Source organism: Lucilia sericata, unplaced genomic scaffold, assembly GCF_015586225.1.
Source record: "Lucilia sericata isolate MDLA Ls3-8-SP2 unplaced genomic scaffold, ASM1558622v1 Contig000744F_arrow, whole genome shotgun sequence".
In the NCBI taxonomy this organism is placed as follows: Eukaryota; Metazoa; Arthropoda; class Insecta; order Diptera; family Calliphoridae; genus Lucilia; species Lucilia sericata.
The window spans coordinates 169,375-187,500 of NW_023994741.1; positions in this window are offsets into that span (position 1 = coordinate 169,375).

Here is an 18,126-nt window from a genome sequence, read left to right on the forward strand (position 1 = left end):
ACTATAGACTGTTCTATAGTACTGACTGAGGCTGTTCTATAGTCCCGACTATAGACTCTTCTATAGTCCAGAAAATAGACTGTTCTATAGTCCAGACTATAGACTGTTCTATAGTCCAGATTATGGACTGTTCTATAGTCCAGACTACGAACTGTTCTATAGTCTAGGCTATGGACTGTTCTATTGTCCAGACTATAGGCTATTCTGTAATAATATTCCATATTAATGCAAAAATATTTCCAGTTTCAAATTAGTTTTAATTGTTTTTGTTAGATGATGAGAGCGTATGAGCCATATGCATATGTTGGCTTGTTAAATATTGCGTATACGTCGGATATAAAGAATTTCTTTTATAACTTGATGTTATAATAAAACCACATAATATTTAAATTATAAAGTGGAAATCTCAGCCAGCAGCTATTTTGAAATCAAGAATTACCATTTTAAGTTCTGTGGCTGCCATAAACATTTACTACAAAAATTTTATTAACAAATCAACAATTGTACACAATAAATGTTTATGAAAATTTTCGAATAATTTTAGTATTAGTAAAAGAGTTTTCTTATTTTTATTTCCAAAAATAAAATCCTGCCATCTATTAACATTAATCGTATAAAATTTACATAATTCACTGAATTTTAAAGTGGAAATATGCGGTTTTTTTTCGTTCTTCTTTTAAAAAGCAAGTCAGTTTTTTTTCTCATTATTACACTGAAAATGACATTATTCATGTCATCAGCTTAGTAAAGTAAGCTCAGGAAACACTCACATACACAATATATATATATATACCCACAGCCACAGGATCTCAAATACACACATAACCACTTTTATACTTAACGAACACTTTCTCATTTGCATATACAAACACCGTCTAATGCAAGCAAACGATACACAATGGGTACTTTTTGAAAAAAACATAAAGACATTTTTGAATTCGAAATGGATAGTTTGAATTACAACAACCAGCAGATAACTTAAGCAGGTGAAAAAATCCGTCCATTAGTGTTTCCATATCATCGAGATAGTAGCAGTCTTCTAATATCTGAAAAGAATCATTTCATTTATAATTTTATAAATTGTTGCTTTATTCTGATTTCTATTTGTAGATTTCTAACCCACTATGCATAATACTTGTATTTGCTTTTTTTATACACACACTCACATGCTGTGAAAGACATTTGTGTGAAACTGCTATTTTTTAAATCCTTGAATAACTTAAAATTTATGTGCATAAAGGACTATTTTTTTATATATTTTTTATTATTTTCATTTTATTTTTAATGCAAAGTAAGGTGGAAGAAAATCTGAAGTGTTTACAAAAAATCGAGGATTTAAAACGAATTTTGGAACAGCTAAGTAAATAATAAATTTGAAGAAGAATATTTTGCAAATACCGTTTAATTTCATATAAGTGAAAAAATTGTAAATTAAAAAAAATTTTTAGACATGCAGGAACGATTGCTGTATACATAACAGTGTAGACTATAAATTGTCCAGTAAATAGTCTGGAGTATAGACTTTATTCTAGAAAAGTTTATAGTCTAGACTATAGAACTGTCCATAGTCCGGACTATAGAACAGTCTAAGGTATGGCCTATTGAAAAGTCTATAGTCTGGACTATAGAACAGTCTAAAGTCTGAAATATAGAACAGTCTATAGTCTGGACTATAGAACAGTCTATATTCTGGACTATAGAACAGTCTATAGTCTGGACTATAGAACAGTCCATAGTCTGTACTATAGGAAAGTCTATAGTCTGGACTATAGAATAGTCAATAGTCAGGACTATAAAGTAGTCTATAGTCTGGATTATAGAACGTCTATAGTTTTGGACTATAGAACCATTCTATAGTCTGGGCTGTTAGTTAGTTAGTTAGTTAGTTAGTCAGTTAGTACTTAGTTAGTCAGTTAGTTAGTTAGTTAGTTAGTTAGTTAGTTAGTCAGTTAGTTAGTTAGTATAGTTAGTTAGTTAGTTAGTTAGTTAGTTAGTTAGTTAGTTAGTTAGTAGTTAGTTAGTTAGTTAGTTAGTTAGTAGTAGTTAGTTAGTTAGTAGTTAGTAGTTAGTTAGTTAGTTAGTTAGTTAGTTAGTTAGTTAGTTAGTTAGTTAGTTAGTTAGTTAGTTAGTTAGTTAGTTAGTTAGTTAGTTAGTTAGTTAGTTAGTTAGTTAGTTAGTTAGTTAGTTAGTTAGTTAGTTAGTTAGTTAGTTAGTAGTTAGTTAGTTAGTTAGTTAGTTAGTTAGTTAGTTAGTTAGTTAGTAGTTAGTTAGTTAGTTAGTTAGTTAGTTAGTTAGTTAGTTAGTTAGTTAGTTAGTAGTTAGTTAGTTAGTTAGTTAGTTAGTAGTTAGTTAGTAGTTAGTTAGTTAGTTAGTTAGTTAGTTAGTTAGTTAGTAGTTAGTTAGTTAGTTAGTTAGTTAGTAGTTAGTTAGTTAGTTAGTTAGTTAGTTAGTTAGTTAGTTAGTTAGTTAGTTAGTTAGTTAGTTAGTTAGTTAGTTAGTTAGTTAGTTAGTTAGTTAGTTAGTTAGTTAGTTAGTTAGTTAGTTAGTTAGTTAGTAGTTAGTTAGTTAGTTAGTTAGTTAGTTAGTTAGTAGTTAGTTAGTTAGTTAGTTAGTTAGTAGTTAGTTAGTTAGTAGTTAGTTAGTTAGTCGTTAGTTAGTTAGTTAGTTAGTTAGTTAGTTAGTTAGTTAGTTAGTTAGTTAGTTAGTTTAGTTAGTTAGTAGTTAGTTAGTTAGTAGTTAGTTAGTTAGTTAGTTAGTTAGTTAGTTAGTTAGTTAGTTAGTTAGTTAGTTAGTTAGTTAGTTAGTTAGTTAGTTAGTTAGTTAGTTAGTTAGTTAGTTAGTTAGTTAGTTAGTTAGTAGTTAGTTAGTTAGTTAGTTAGTTAGTTAGTTAGTTAGTTAGTTAGTTAGTTAGTTAGTTAGTTAGTTAGTTAGTTAGTTAGTTAGTTAGTTAGGTAGTAGTTAGTTAGTTAGTTAGTTAGTTAGTTAGTTAGTTAGTGTTAGTAGTTAGTTAGTTAGTTAGTTAGTTAGTTAGTTAGTAGTTAGTTAGTTAGTTAGTTAGTTAGTTAGTTAGTTAGTTAGTTAGTTAGTTAGTTAGTTAGTTAGTTAGTTAGTAGTTAGTTAGTTAGTTAGTTAGTTAGTTAGTTAGTTAGTAGTTAGTTAGTTAGTAGTTAGTTAGTTAGTTAGTTAGTTAGTTAGTTAGTTAGTTAGTTAGTTAGTTAGTTAGTAGTTAGTTAGTAGTTAGTTAGTTAGTTAGTTAGTTAGTTAGTAGTTAGTTAGTAGTTAGTTAGTTAGTTAGTTAGTTAGTTAGTTAGTTAGTTAGTTAGTTAGTGTAGTTAGTTAGTTAGTTAGTTAGTTAGTTAGTTATTTAGTCAGTTCGTTGGTTACTTCGTTGGTTAGTTACATCAGCCATCCCTTTTGATGTCCACAAAATGCCTTTCTATTTACTGTAGCTCACTTTAAAATAAATCTCTTTTATTTCTCTAACTACTTAAACGATTCAACAACCAAAACCCAAAGTCCTTCTTCTCCTTCTTTTGGCTAAGACCATTTTTAAGGATTTTCTTTTTTGGCAAAACTGTTCAAATTAAAATAAATTCATATGGCAAAACGACTTAACACTTCTTTTAAAAGGTGAAACTTATTTTACTTAGTTGCTTTTCTTGTAATATATTAAATTATAAAAAATATTTAAACATTTTCCTAAAAAGTTAAGAAATTGCATAAATTTCGTTCCCCTTTTAAGTGGCTGATTTTTCATTGTAAATTATAAACTCACTCTCACTTGCTGAAATAAAAATTACCTGCGATTGCTGGAAATTACGATTTAAATTTTTTTGAATTTTTTTCTATAAATAAATTTCGTAACTAGAAACGTGTAAGACATGTAAACAAATGTGTTTATATATATTTTGTAGATTATTTTCTTATATTTACTATGTATATTTTTTTATTACTGGTATTCGAGCACAAATGGTAAAGGAGCATGCTGGAAAAAGAACTAAATCTATTCAACCCTTAATGTATTTGGCACAACATGTCGTTGATATGTCTTGCAGTGAACAAAAAGACATGGTTGGTGGTTGAAAGAAATGGGACCAATAGTAAGGAGTATAGAGTGTTCTATAGTCCAGACTAAAGACTGTTCTATGGTCCAGACTATAGATTGTTCTATAGTTCAGACAATGGACTGTTTTGTAGTCCACACTATAGACTGTTCTATAGTCCAGACTATAGACTGTTCTATAGTCCAGACTATAGACGTTTTATAGTTCACACTATAAACTTTTTTAAAGTCCAGCCTGTAGACTGTCCTATAGTCCAGACTATAGATTGTTCTATAGTCCCGATTTTAGACTGTTCTATAGTCCAGACTATAGACTGTTCTATAGTCCAGACTATAGACTGTTCTATAGTCCAGACTATAGAGTGTTCTATAGTCCAGACTATAGAGTGTTCTATAGTCCAGACTATAGACTGTTCTATAATCCAGACTATAGACTGTTCTATAGTCCAGACTATAGACTGTTCTTTAGTGCAGACTATAGACTGTTCTATAGTCCAGACTCTAGACTGTTCTATAGTCCAGACTATAGACTGTTCTATAGTCCAGACTATAGACTGTTCTATAGTCCAGACTATAGACTGTTCTATAATCCAGACTATAGACTGTTCTATAGTCCAGACTATAGACTGTTCTATTGTCCAGACTAGACTCTTTTATAGTCCAGACTATAAACTCTTCTATAGTTCAGACTATAGACTCTTCTATAGTCCAGGCTATAGACTCTTCTATAGTCCAGACTATAGACTCTTCTATAGGCCAGACTATAGACTCTTCTATAGTCCAGACTATAGACTCTTCTATAGTCAAGACTATAGACTGTTTTATAGTCCAGGCTATAGACTGTTCTATAATCCAGACTATAGACTGTTCTATAGTCCAGACTATAGACTGTTCTATAGTCCAGACTATAGTCCAGACTATTGACGTTCTATAGTCCAGACTATAGACTGTTTTATAGTCCAAGCTAAAGACTGTTCTATAGTCCAGACTATAGATTGTTCTATAGTCCAGACTATAGACTGTTCTATAGTCCAAACTAGATTGTTCTATATTCCAGACTAAAGACTGTTCTATAGTCCAGATTTTAGACTGTTCTATAGTCCAGGCTACAGATTGTCCTATAGTCCAGACTGTTCTATATTCCAGACAATAGACTGTCCTATAGTTCACACTGTAGACTGTTCTATAGTCCAAAATATAGACTGTTCTATAGTCCAGACTATACACTGTTCTATATTCTAGTCTATAGACTGTTCTTTAGCCCAGACCATAGACTGTTCTATAGTCCAGTCTATAGACTGTTCTATGATCCAGACTATAGAGTGTTCTATGATCCAGACTATATACTGTTCTATAGTTCAGTCTACAGACTGTTCTATAGCCCAGGCTACAGACTGTTTTATAGCCCCGGCTATAGACTTTTCTATAGTCCTGGCTATAGACTCTTCTATATTCCAGACTATAGATTGTTCTATAGTTCAGACTATAGACTATTCTATAGTCTACACTATAGTGCAGACTCTAGACTGTTTTATAGTCCAGACTATAGTTTGTTCTATAGTCCAGACTATAGACTATTCTATAGTCCAGACTATAGACTGTTATATGGAAAATAATTGGGTTTTAGTGGACCTTAAATATTTAGTTGGTCCCCTTTTTTTTTCCTCTCCACAATGTATCACTTCGTTTTCAATTTCATATAAATTGCTAACAATAAATAGTGTTGTATGCTGTTACTAGCTGCTGTTGCACGTCTTGTCATGTTTTTCTTCGCAATTTTTCTTGTTGCTTTTAACAATCGCTGATGGTGTTGTAAGATGTAAATTCAATAATTTACCTTATGGGTGGAATATTACAATATGGAATGAAATTTTTTGAAATGTGGCTTACAACGATGGAGTAGCAATATGGAGGATATGTGTAGGAGCAACAAAAATATGGAATTTTTTTAAGAAATAAAAGAGAAATTCACGTATTGAAATTAGAATTTGAAGATTGCAAAGAATAGTAAAGGTTGTAGTAAATTCAATTTCGTTGTACATTTTTTTATTGTGTTAGAAACTCTTTAAATATATTTGAAAAAGTTGTAGTTTTTATTTATTTTATTAACATTATGTTAACTATCATTATACCTTTAAATCCTTTTAACTAAATCTCCTTGTTATTTCCTTTAACTATTTTTATTATATTAAATTACATTTTTATATCTTTTCCTTAATATGTTTCCAGGAATGTTTTATAAAATCAAGTCCTTTGTGTTTCAGTTTCATTTTTTCATTTCTACTTCCGTTTATGAGTATTTCCTGTTATTCTTATTTTAACACAATTTATTTTTTTAGTTTTTTTTTTTTTTTTGTTCATTTCTTTTTCTCTTAACAATCCATTGTTTAATTATACAAAGTAACAAAAATTAACAACAGCATTTTTTGCTATAAAGCAAAAATAAATAAAAGGATTTTCAAACAAACCACCTGAATATATTGTCCTTTTTTTCTCTAGTGTTTATTATTGTGATAGGATGTTATAAAGTAAACAGCTAACAAGAATAACCAGGACTAAACAATGTAACACTACAATAACCACAGATTAAAGATGAAAAAAAATATGAGCAGGATTTTGGAGAAATTGTAAACGAGTGAAAAGAAATGCTTTACATCTAGAGGAGTTTGGTTTGTGGAAAATGTTTTAAGATATTTTTGGAAGATTTTACTTGATCTGGTTCTACAAAGGACGAAAAATGTCAGCTTTTAATGCGTAAGTATGTGTGGTATCTATCGATTCTCGTATTTTCCTAATCCGAAGATCGGTAGGGAACAACAGACTTAATGTCTATTTGTCCCGCATATACAATACCGTTCATTATGAATGCCTAGATTGTGGTCATCCCAACTATAACATCATACAGTTGGAAGCTCCCTGGAGACCAGTTTAGCAAGGATCTTCGTGTATAAAAAGAAAGCATATGAGTGATATGCAGGATCAGTTAGGTTGATCCTTTTATATGACAATTATAGAGACGACATCAATACAGCAGTCGAAAGTTATCGCACGAACACTTGGATATCACCCAACTTCTATAGCTGAAGTTGGATATCTAGAATAATTTCGACGCAAATGACATCGATATGTAAGAAAAATCATAATGTCTACTGGTCTCTCAGAGAACGTACCGTTCCTCATCGAAGCACAGCGCCATCTATACCACAGTCGCAAGGTATTGCATGAATGTGACCCTTGTAGATCGCACAACTTCTATAGCAGAAATAGAAAACTAGAGTAATTTCTACGCAAATGACATCGATATGTAAGAACAATCATAATGTCTACTGGTCTCGCAGAGAACGTACCGTTCCTCATCGAAGCCCAGCGCCATGTATATCACAGTCGCAAAGTATTGCATGAATGTGACACTTGGATACCACCCAACTTCTATAGCAGAAGTTGGAAATCTAGAGTAATTTCTACGCAAATGACATCGATATGTAAGAACAGGCATAATGTCTACTGGTCCCTCAGAGAACGTACCGTTCCTCGTCGAAGCCCAACGCCATCTATACCACAGTCGCAAGGTATCGCATGAATGTGACACTTGGAGTTCGAACAACTTCTATAGCTGAAGTTGGAAATCTAGAATAATTTCGACGCAAATGACATCGATATATAAGAACAGGCATAATGTCTACTGGTCCTTCAGAGAACATACTGTTCCTCATCGAAGCCCAGCGCCATCTATACCACAGCCGCAAAGTATTGCATGAATGTGACACTTGGAGATCGCACAACTTTTATAGCAGAAACGGAAATCTAGAGTAATTTCGACGCAAATGACATCGATATATAAGAACAGGCATAATGTCTACTGGTCATTCAGAGAACATACCGTTCCTCATCGAAGCCCAGCACCATCTACACTACAGTCGCAAAGTATTGCATGAATGCGACACTTGGATATCACCCAACTTCTACAGAATAAGTTCGAAATCAAGAGTAATTTCGACGCAAATGACATCGATATATAAGAACAGGCATAATGTCTACTGGTCCCTCAGAGAACATACCGTTCCTCGTCGAAGCCCAGGGCCATGTATACCACAGTCGCAAGTATTGCATGAATGTGACACTTGGAGATCGCACAACTTTTATAGCAGAAACGGAAATCTAGAGTAATTTCGACGCAAATCACATCGATATGTAAGAACAGGCATAATGTCTACCGGCCCTCAGAAAAGATACCGTTCCTCGTCGAAGCTCAGCGCCATCTATACCACAGTCGCAAGGTATCGCATGAATGTGACACTTGGAGATCGCACAACTTCTATAGCAGAAATAGAAAACTAGAGTAATTTCGACGCAAATGACATCGATATATAAGAACAGGCATAATGTCTACTGGTCCTTCAGAGAACATACCTCATCAAAGCCCAGCACCATCTATACTACAGTCGCAAAGTATTTCATGAATGTGACATTTAGATATCACCCAATATCTACAGAAGAAGTTTGAAATCTAAAGTAATTTCGACGCTATTGACATCGATATATAAGAACAGGCATAATGTCTACTGGTCCTTCAGAGAACGTACCGTTCCTCATCGAAGCCCAGCGCCATCTACACCACAGTCACAAGATATCACATGAATGTGACACTTGGAGATCGCACAACTTTTGTAGCAGTAACGGAAATCTAGAGTAATTTCGACGCAAATGACATCGATATATAAGAACAGGCATAATGTCTACTGGTCCCTCAGAGAACGTGCCATTCCTCAACGAAGCCCAGCGCTACTATACCACAGTCGCAAGGTATTGCATGAATGTGACACTTGGAGATCTCACAAATTCTATAGCAGAAACGGAAATCTAGAGTAATTTCGACGCAAATGACATCGATATATAAGAACAAGCATAATGTCTACTGGTCCTTCAGAGAACGTACCGTTCCTCATCGAAGCCCAGCGCCATCTACACCACAGTCGCAAGGTATTGCATGAATGTGACACTTGGAGATCGCACAAATTCTATAGCAGAAAAAAACTTGAGTTATTTCGACGCAAATAACATCGGTATGGAACAATAGGCTTAAAGTCTACTGATCCCCCAGAGACCATGGTGTAGCTAATGAAAGCCAACCTTATGGTTTGGTTGCTCATGATATCCTCACTATTCAATTGTTTTCTTAGCTGCTACAACAACAATGCCGCTAATACAGCGTCAGGCAATCACAGAAAACCTGAACCAAACATAGCAGATTATTTTGATATTGGACTAGGTTTCTATTGATGTAAAACGCTCTCTGTGGACTACACCCCGTTCCAAAACACCGCATTCAGAGTTGGTTTGTTACGCTTTCGTGAGCAGATAACTGGGGAAAGATCATAATTATACCAATTTTTCACATCGAAATCCCAAATTACTTGTCGCCACTTAACTGAACAAAATCCTTTTCTCTTTCCGCACAAATTTTTAGAGCGGTCCATGACAAAAACTTCACAAGGCTCTAAGATCATTTTACATTTGATTCATCAAAGTAACCAGAAGTGTTTGCCCAGAATTTAGTACATTATCTCAATTGGGGGTTGATTGCAGACTCTCTGATAGTGCGAAATATCTAGGCGTTGTTCCGGTTTCAAAACTGCCATGGATTTTTAATGACCAAAAGAAAGATTCATAGGAAAGTCAAGGCCTGTGAAATAGCTCTTCGACATCGGGTGGAATATATTCTGTAAACTCCAGCATCTATGATCACCGGAATGTTCCTTAACATGCCGTCATGTGTTTTCTTCATATTTTCGATTTTGATTCTCATAAACGAAAAGTTGGTCTACAACTCTGCAAACAGAATTTGTTCAGCGGGTAATTAGGATGGAGTTATCGTCTATATTATAATAGCAAATCGTTGACCTAAATAGAGATCTTAAAATTTCTTTTTAATGACGCTGTTTTTAAAGAAATCTCAATATATTTCATATTCATCCCAAAGGCAATCTCATGTCTCATGCCCCTTCCACCATAAATCTACCCTATAAACCACTTTCTTGCCTTAAAAGAAAAAAAAACCAATCACCATTTGACCATCAAAATCCCTAAACAACTTTTAAATAATTTATTGGCCATCATTGACAACAACAATCAATTTATACGGTCAATAAATATTATTTTTAAGATCTTGTAATTTGCATATTTTCATTTCAGTTAAATTAGAAAAAATGTAACTGTTGTTAGCCGAAGAGAAAAGAAACCCCCATCAACAGACTGAAATCCTTTTTTTATCGTGATTTTCATATCGAACAAATACTTAAATAAATATTTATTTTCTATAGCCAAATAGATCTATTACAATTTACATAAAATGTAATAAATGTAACTGAAAAAGTGAAAAAAAAGAAAGAAAGCAAGGAATCGAATCCTACCCTCATAACTTTTATACTAATGTTTACTTACATGCAGAAGTTACGAGTATGGGAAATATTTCTGGGATAATATCGTATAAAAATAAACATTTAAAACGATACTTGTTGTATTTTTTACTCAGTTACATATGTATGTACCCAGTAGATTCCGATGAGCGCCCTTAGACATAATCACAGTTACACAAAAAAAACATACGTAGTTAAGTGCGGATCAGTGTGGCCCTCGGTAGGTTAGTGGTTAATGTTCTAGTATACCGGATGGGGTGGGTCGATTCCCACCTGAGTATAAAAGGGCCCGATAGACTGATCTCCGTATATGCTTTGATTGACATTTGCAGAGACCGCCAATAATATCTCAGTATACATGCTACATTTTGATATCGCTCAACCTCTACAACGGAAAAAAAAACTACCTTAGTTAGTTAGCAGTTAGTTAGGGAGGTGTTAGGAGTTGTAGGTAGTTAGTTAGTTAGTTAGTTGTTAGTTAGTAGTTTTAGTTAGTTAGTACTTAGTTTAGTTTAGTTAGTTATTAGTTTAGTTAGGTTAGTTATGTAGTTAGTACGTTAGTTAGTTAGTTAGTTAGTTAGTAGTTAGTTAGTTAGTTTAGTAGTTAGTAGTTAGTTAGTTAGTTAGTTAGTTAGTTAGTTAGTTAGTTAGTTTAGTTAGTTAGTTAGTTAGTTAGTTAGTTAGTTAGTTAGTTAGTTAGTTAGTTAGTTAGTTAGTTAGTTAGTTAGTTAGTTAGTAGTTAGTTAGTTAGTTAGTTAGTTAGTTAGTTAGTTAGTTAGTTAGTTAGTTAGTTAGTTAGTAGTTAGTTAGTTAGTTAGTTAGTTAGTTAGTAGTTAGTTAGTTAGTTAGTTAGTTAGTTAGTTAGTTAGTTAGTTAGTTAGTAGTTAGTTAGTTAGTTAGTAGTTAGTTAGTTAGTTAGTTAGTTAGTTAGTTAGTTAGTTAGTTAGTTAGTTAGTAGTTAGTTAGTTAGTTAGTTAGTTAGTTAGTTAGTTAGTTAGTAGTTAGTTAGTTAGTTAGTTAGTTAGTTAGTAGTTAGTTAGTTAGTTAGTTAGTTAGTTAGTTAGTTAGTTAGTTAGTTAGTTAGTTAGTTAGTTAGTTAGTAGTTAGTTAGTTAGTTAGTTAGTTAGTTAGTTAGTTAGTTAGTTAGTTAGTAGGTAGTTAGTTAGTTAGTTAGTTAGTTAGTTAGTAGTTAGTAGTTAGTAGTTAGTTAGTTAGTTAGTTAGTTAGTAGTTAGTTAGTTAGTTAGTTAGTTAGTTAGTTAGTTAGTTAGTTAGTTAGTTAGTTAGTTAGTAGTTAGTTAGTTAGTAGTTAGTTAGTAGTTAGTTAGTTAGTTAGTTAGTTAGTTAGTTAGTAGTTAGTTAGTTAGTTAGTAGTTAGTTAGTTAGTTGTTAGTTAGTTAGTTAGTTAGTAGTTAGTTAGTTAGTTAGTTAGTAGTTAGTTAGTTAGTTAGTTAGTTAGTTAGTTAGTTAGTTAGTTAGTTAGTAGTTAGTAGTTAGTTAGTTAGTTAGTTAGTTAGTTAGTTAGTTAGTTAGTTAGTTAGTTAGTTAGTTAGTTAGTTAGTTAGTTAGTTAGTTAGTAGTTAGTTAGTTAGTTAGTTAGTTAGTAGTTAGTAGTTAGTGTTAGTTAGTTAGTTAGTTAGTAGTAGTAGTTAGTTAGTTAGTTAGTTAGTAGTTAGTTAGTTAGTTAGTTAGTTAGTAGTTAGTAGTTAGTAGTAGTTAGTTAGTTAGTTAGTTAGTAGTTAGTAGTTAGTTAGTTAGTTAGTTAGTTAGTTAGTAGTTAGTAGTTACCTAGTTAGTTAGTGGATCTACTTCCTAAAGGAAACCTGTTGGGTATACTAAGTATTGCTTACACATTGACAGAAACACACACAAATAGAGATACTCACATACGCCAACGCAAATAACTCACATCCTTCTGTAATAGTAGTTCCAACGTGGAATGTGTGGCGAAGGAGTATTTAAACTCGTAATTCTTTAAACTTATAGTCTTGATGGCGTGTTACATGTTCACATGCTTCAACAGTTTTTTTCTCGTCTTCTGTTTTCATTCATCGCAATTTCTTCCTTTCAGTTTGATAAGATGTACTGGTAGAAATAACGACTGTGTGGCACACTACTGGCTTGCTGGTTCAAGTGGCAAATCATTCAAAGGAAAGACCGAGGGTACATATGACACATTCCAGTAGGGAAGGCTGAAGGGTAAATATTTTAAGTTTAGTCTATATTCTAGTCTATAGTCTAGTCTTTAGTATAGTCTTAAGTCTAGATATATAGTGTAGTCTTGAGTCTAGTCTATAGCCTAGTCTATAGTCTAGTCTATAGTCTAGTCTATAGTCTAGTCTATAGTCTAGTCATAGTCTAGTCTATAGTCTAGTCTATAGTCTAGTCTACAGTCTAGTCTAGTCTATAGTCTAGTCTATAGTCTAGTCTAGTCTATAGTCTATAGTCTATAGTCTAGTCTAGTCTATAGTCTATAGTCTAGTCCTATAGTCTAGTCTATAGTCTAGTCTATAGTCTAGTCTATAGTCTAGTCTATAGTCTAGTCTATAGTCTAGTCTATAGTCTAGTCTATAGTCTAGTCTATAGTCTAGTCTATAGTCTAGTTCTATAGTCTAGTCTATAGTCTAGTCTATAGTCTAGTCTATAGTCTAGTCTATAGTCTAGTCTATAGTCTAGTCTATAGTCTAGTCTATAGTCTAGTCTATAGTCTAGTCTATAGTCTAGTCTATAGTCTAGTCTATAGTCTAGTCATAGTCTAGTCTATAGTCTAGTCTATAGTCTAGTCTATAGTCTAGTCTATAGTCTAGTCTATAGTCTAGTCTAGTCTAGTCTATAGTCTAGTCTAGTCTATAGTCTAGTCTAGTCTATAGTCTAGTCTATAGTCTCGTCTATAGTCTAGTCTACAGTCTAGTCTACAGTCTAGTCTATAGTCTAGTCTATAGTCTGATCTATAGTCTAGTCTATAGTCTAGTCTATAGTCTAATCTATAGTCTAGTCTATAGTCAAGTCTATAGTCTAGTCTATAGTCTAGTCTATAGTCTAGTCTATAGTCTAGTCTATAGTCTAGTATATAGTCTAGTCTATAGTTTAGTCTATAGTCTAGTCTATAGTCTAGTATAGTCTACTCTAGTAGTCTATAGTCTAGTCTATAGTCTAGTCTATAGTCTAGTCTATAGTCTAGTCTATAGTCTAGTCTATAGTGTAGTCTATAGTGTAGTCTATAGTCTAGTCTATAGTCTAGTCTATAGTCTAGTCTATAGTCTAGTCTATAGTCTAGTCTATAGTCTAGTCTATAGTCTAGTCTATAGTCTAGTCTATAGTCTAGTCTATAGTCTAGTCTATAGTCTAGTCTATAGTCTAGTCTATAGTCTAGTCTATAGTCTAGTCTATAGTCTAGTCTATAGTCTAGTCTATAGTCTAGTCTATAGTCTAGTCTATAGTCTAGTCTATAGTCTAGTCTATAGTCTAGTCTAGTCTATAGTCTAGTTTACAGTCTAGTCTATAGTCTATTCAATAGTCTAGTCTATAGTCTAGTCTATAGTCTAGTCTATAGTCTAGTCTATAGTCTGGTCTATAGTCTAGTCTATAGTCCAGTCTATAGTCTAGTCTATATCCTTGTCTATAGTCTAGTCTATAGTCTAGTCTATATCCTTGTCTATAGTCTAGTCTATAGTCTAGTCTATAGTCTAGTCTATAGTCTAGTCTATAGTCTAGTCTATAGTCTAGTCTATAGTCTAGTCTATAGTGAAGTCTATAGTCTAGTCTATAGTCTAGTCTATAGTCTAGTCTATAGTCTAGTCTATAGCCTAGTCGATAGTCTAGTCTATAATCTAGTCTATAGTCTAGTCTATAGTCTAGTTTATAGTCTAGTCTATAGTCTGGTCTATAGTCTAGTCTATAGTCTAGTCTATAGTCTAGTCTATAGTCTAGTATATAGTCTAGTCTATAGTCTAGTCTATAGTCTAATCTATAGACTAGTCTATAGTCTAGTCTATAGCCTAGTCTATAGTCTAGTCTATAGTCTAGTCTATAGTCTAGTCTATAGTCTAGTCTATAGTCTAGTCTATAGTCTAGTCTATAGTCTAGTCTATAGTCTAGTCTATAGTCTAGTCTATAGTCTAGTCTATAGTCTAGTCTATAGTCTAGTCTATAGTCTAGTAGTCTATAATCTAGTCTATAGTCTAGTCTTAGTCTAGTCTATAGTCTAGTTTTTAGTCTAGTCTATAGTCTAGTCTATAGCCTAGTCTATAGTCTAATCTATAGTCTAGTCTATAGTCTAGTCTATAGTCTAGTCTATAGTCTAGTCTATAGTCTAGTCTATAGTCTAGTCTATAGTCTAGTATATAGTCTAGTATATAGTCTAGTCTATAACCTAGTCTATAGTCTAGTCTATAGTCAAGTCTATAGTCTAATCTATAGCCAAGTCTATAGTCTAGTCTATAGTCTCGTCTATAGTCTAGTCTATAGTCTAGTCTGTAGTCTAGTCTATTGTCTATTCTATAGTCTAGTCTATAGTCTAGCTTATAGTCTAGTCTATTGTCTAGTTTATACTCTAGTCTATAGTCTACTCTATAATCTAGTCTATAGTCTAGTCTATAGTCAAGTCTATAGTCTAATCTATAGCCAAGTCTATAGTCTAGTCTATAGTCTCGTCTATAGTCTAGTCTATAGTCTAGTCTATTGTCTATTCTATAGTCTAGTCTATAGTCTAGTTTATAGTCTAGTCTATTGTCTAGTTTATACTCTAGTCTATAGTCTACTCTAGTCTATAGTCTTATAAGTACCAGTATGGACTACATTTACCTCTAAAGCCCCTTAAAAAAATTTATAAAACCTTTAAACTTAAGAGTAGGGTACTTTTGCAAAAAAAATATATATATCTACGAAAAATAAAACAACATTTTAACCATCGCATACCGATATCAATTTAGTTGCAAAAAACGTATTTCATCTCTATTTGTGTGTGTATTTTTTAAAATTTTTCATTTTGAAGTTTTATTTTTCTCACAATTTTTATTCAGTTGTAAAGTTATTCCTTTAACTTTTTACTCTGATTTTGTTTTTGTATTCTATAATAGAAACACAAAAAATTTTTTCAATTCGTTACATTCGTTCGTTTGCTTTTCATGCGTGTAAACAGCACATAGTTCAAATATTTTTTTAACCCGGTTTATTTTTTTTTATATATATAAAAGTGGATTTTTTTTGCAGTTCTGTATTTTTCTAGCAACTAGATAAATTTGATAGAAAAACAAAACATGCCAAGTGTATAAATAAAATACTTTTGCTGAGAAAATACGAAAAAAGTTGTACTAGAAGATAAAGGCAAGATTCAATATTCATTCAACCTTTTGTTTATTATTTGAAAATCATGCCAACCATATTAATGGGGTTGGCTAAAGGAGAAATAAAAAGAAAAGAATTTTAGGGGTTTAAGGATTCGTTTGGATAAATCAGTTTCTTTGCTCTTAATTGCTGATGAAATAAGATTTAATAAGGGTTTTGGCCAAGTGATGCTTAAAAGAAAAAAAACTCAAAAAAGAAAAACCAAATGATTTAAAAGGATTTCTTTTGGAAGATAAAGGCAAATCCTGCAAATATTTGCTTAAACATATAAAACAACTTTTTAAAGGACACAATTTTGAATTGAAATACTTCTAAGTTTTTAAGCAAATATGGAAATCTCTTTGCTCATTTAGCTGTAAAGCTTCTGTAATTCCCTCTATTTGCCCTTAAACTGGATTTTTTTAAGCTTTCCCCTATCACTCAATATCAATTACTTTTTTCTTCAAATTTCTCAAATTTTAAATCAAAATTTTTTATTTTTCCATTTTCCTAAATTTACTTTATAAATTTTATATGAATTTATTGCTCAACTTTGAGCTTTCAATTATTCCTTAAATAAAATGTATACAAAAAAATTTTAAACATTTTTTTTCTTGTTGTTTCAATAATAAAACCACAATAATTCCCCTTGGTATAATACATTTGCATTTTATAGTTTTTCAATTTTATATTTTAGTTTTTGCTCTTTTCTTACTTTTATTTTTTTCAAAAAAAAAACAACAATCAATTGAAGCAAAAATATTTGTTACTAAAACTCAAACAAGTCTTAAGAGACTTTTCAGAAACATTTATTGAAAAATAAAATATTAGTTGAAAAATTACCATTTTTTTTCCTCTGTATGATTACAATGACAATAATCACAAATATTCATATGGTTGATTGTTTGACAACATAAATATGTATAAGAGGAATTGAAACAGAATGGATGAAAGAAGTTCTTACAATAAAATCAAATATTTTTGAATTGGTCATATACATACGTATGTAAACACTAGGGGGAAACCATTTTGCTCAAACTAATAGCACAGTTATAGAACACTATTCATACATAGTCTTGTCATAGTCTAGTCATAGTCTAGTCATAGTCTAGTCATAGTCTAGTCATAGTCTAGTCATAGTCTAGTCATAGTCTAGTCATAGTCTAGTCATAGTCTAGTCATAGTCTAGTCATAGTCTAGTCATAGTCTAGTCATAGTCTAGTCATAGTCTAGTCATAGTCTAGTCATAGTCTAGTCATAGTCTAGTCATAGTCTAGTCATAGTCTAGTCATAGTCTAGTCATAGTCTAGTCATAGTCTAGTCATAGTCTAGTCATAGTCTAGTCATAGTCTAGTCATAGTCTAGTCATAGTCTAGTCATAGTCTAGTCATAGTCTAGTCATAGTCTAGTCATAGTCTAGTCATAGTCTAGTCATAGTCTAGTCATAGTCTAGTCATAGTCTAGTCATAGTCCTAGTCATAGTCTAGTCATAGTCTAGTCATAGTCTAGTTCATAGTCTAGTCATAGTCTAGTCATAGTCTAGTCATAGTCTAGTCATAGTCTAGTCATAGTCTAGTCATAGTCTAGTCATAGTAGTCATAGTCTAGTCATAGTCTAGTCATAGTCTAGTCATAGTCTAGTCATAGTCTAGTCATAGTCTAGTCATAGTCTAGTCATAGTCTAGTCATAGTCTAGTCATAGTCTAGTCATAGTCTAGTCATAGTCTAGTCATAGTCTAGTCATAGTCTAGTCATAGTCTAGTCATAGTCTAGTCATAGTCTAGTCATAGTCTAGTCATAGTCTAGTCATAGTCTAGTCATAGTCTAGTCATAGTCTAGTCATAGTCTAGTCATAGTCTAGTCATAGTCTAGTCATAGTCTAGTCATAGTCTAGTCATAGTCTAGTCATAGTCTAGTCATAGTCTAGTCAAGTCTAGTCATAGTCTAGTCATAGTCTAGTCATAGTCTAGTCATAGTCTAGTCATAGTCTAGTCATAGTCTAGTCATAGTCTAGTCATAGTCTAGTCATAGTCTAGTCATAGTCGTCATAGTCTAGTCATAGTCTAGTCATAGTCTAGTCATAGTCTAGTCATAGTCTAGTCATAGTCTAGTCATAGTCTAGTCATAGTCTAGTCATAGTCTAGTCATAGTCTAGTCATAGTCTAGTCATAGTCTAGTCATAGTCTAGTCATAGTCTAGTCATAGTCTAGTCATAGTCTAGTCATAGTCTAGTCATAGTCTAGTCATCTAGTCATAGTCTAGTCATAGTCCAGTCATAGTCTAGTCATAGTCTAGTCATAGTCCTGTCATAGTCTAGTCATAGT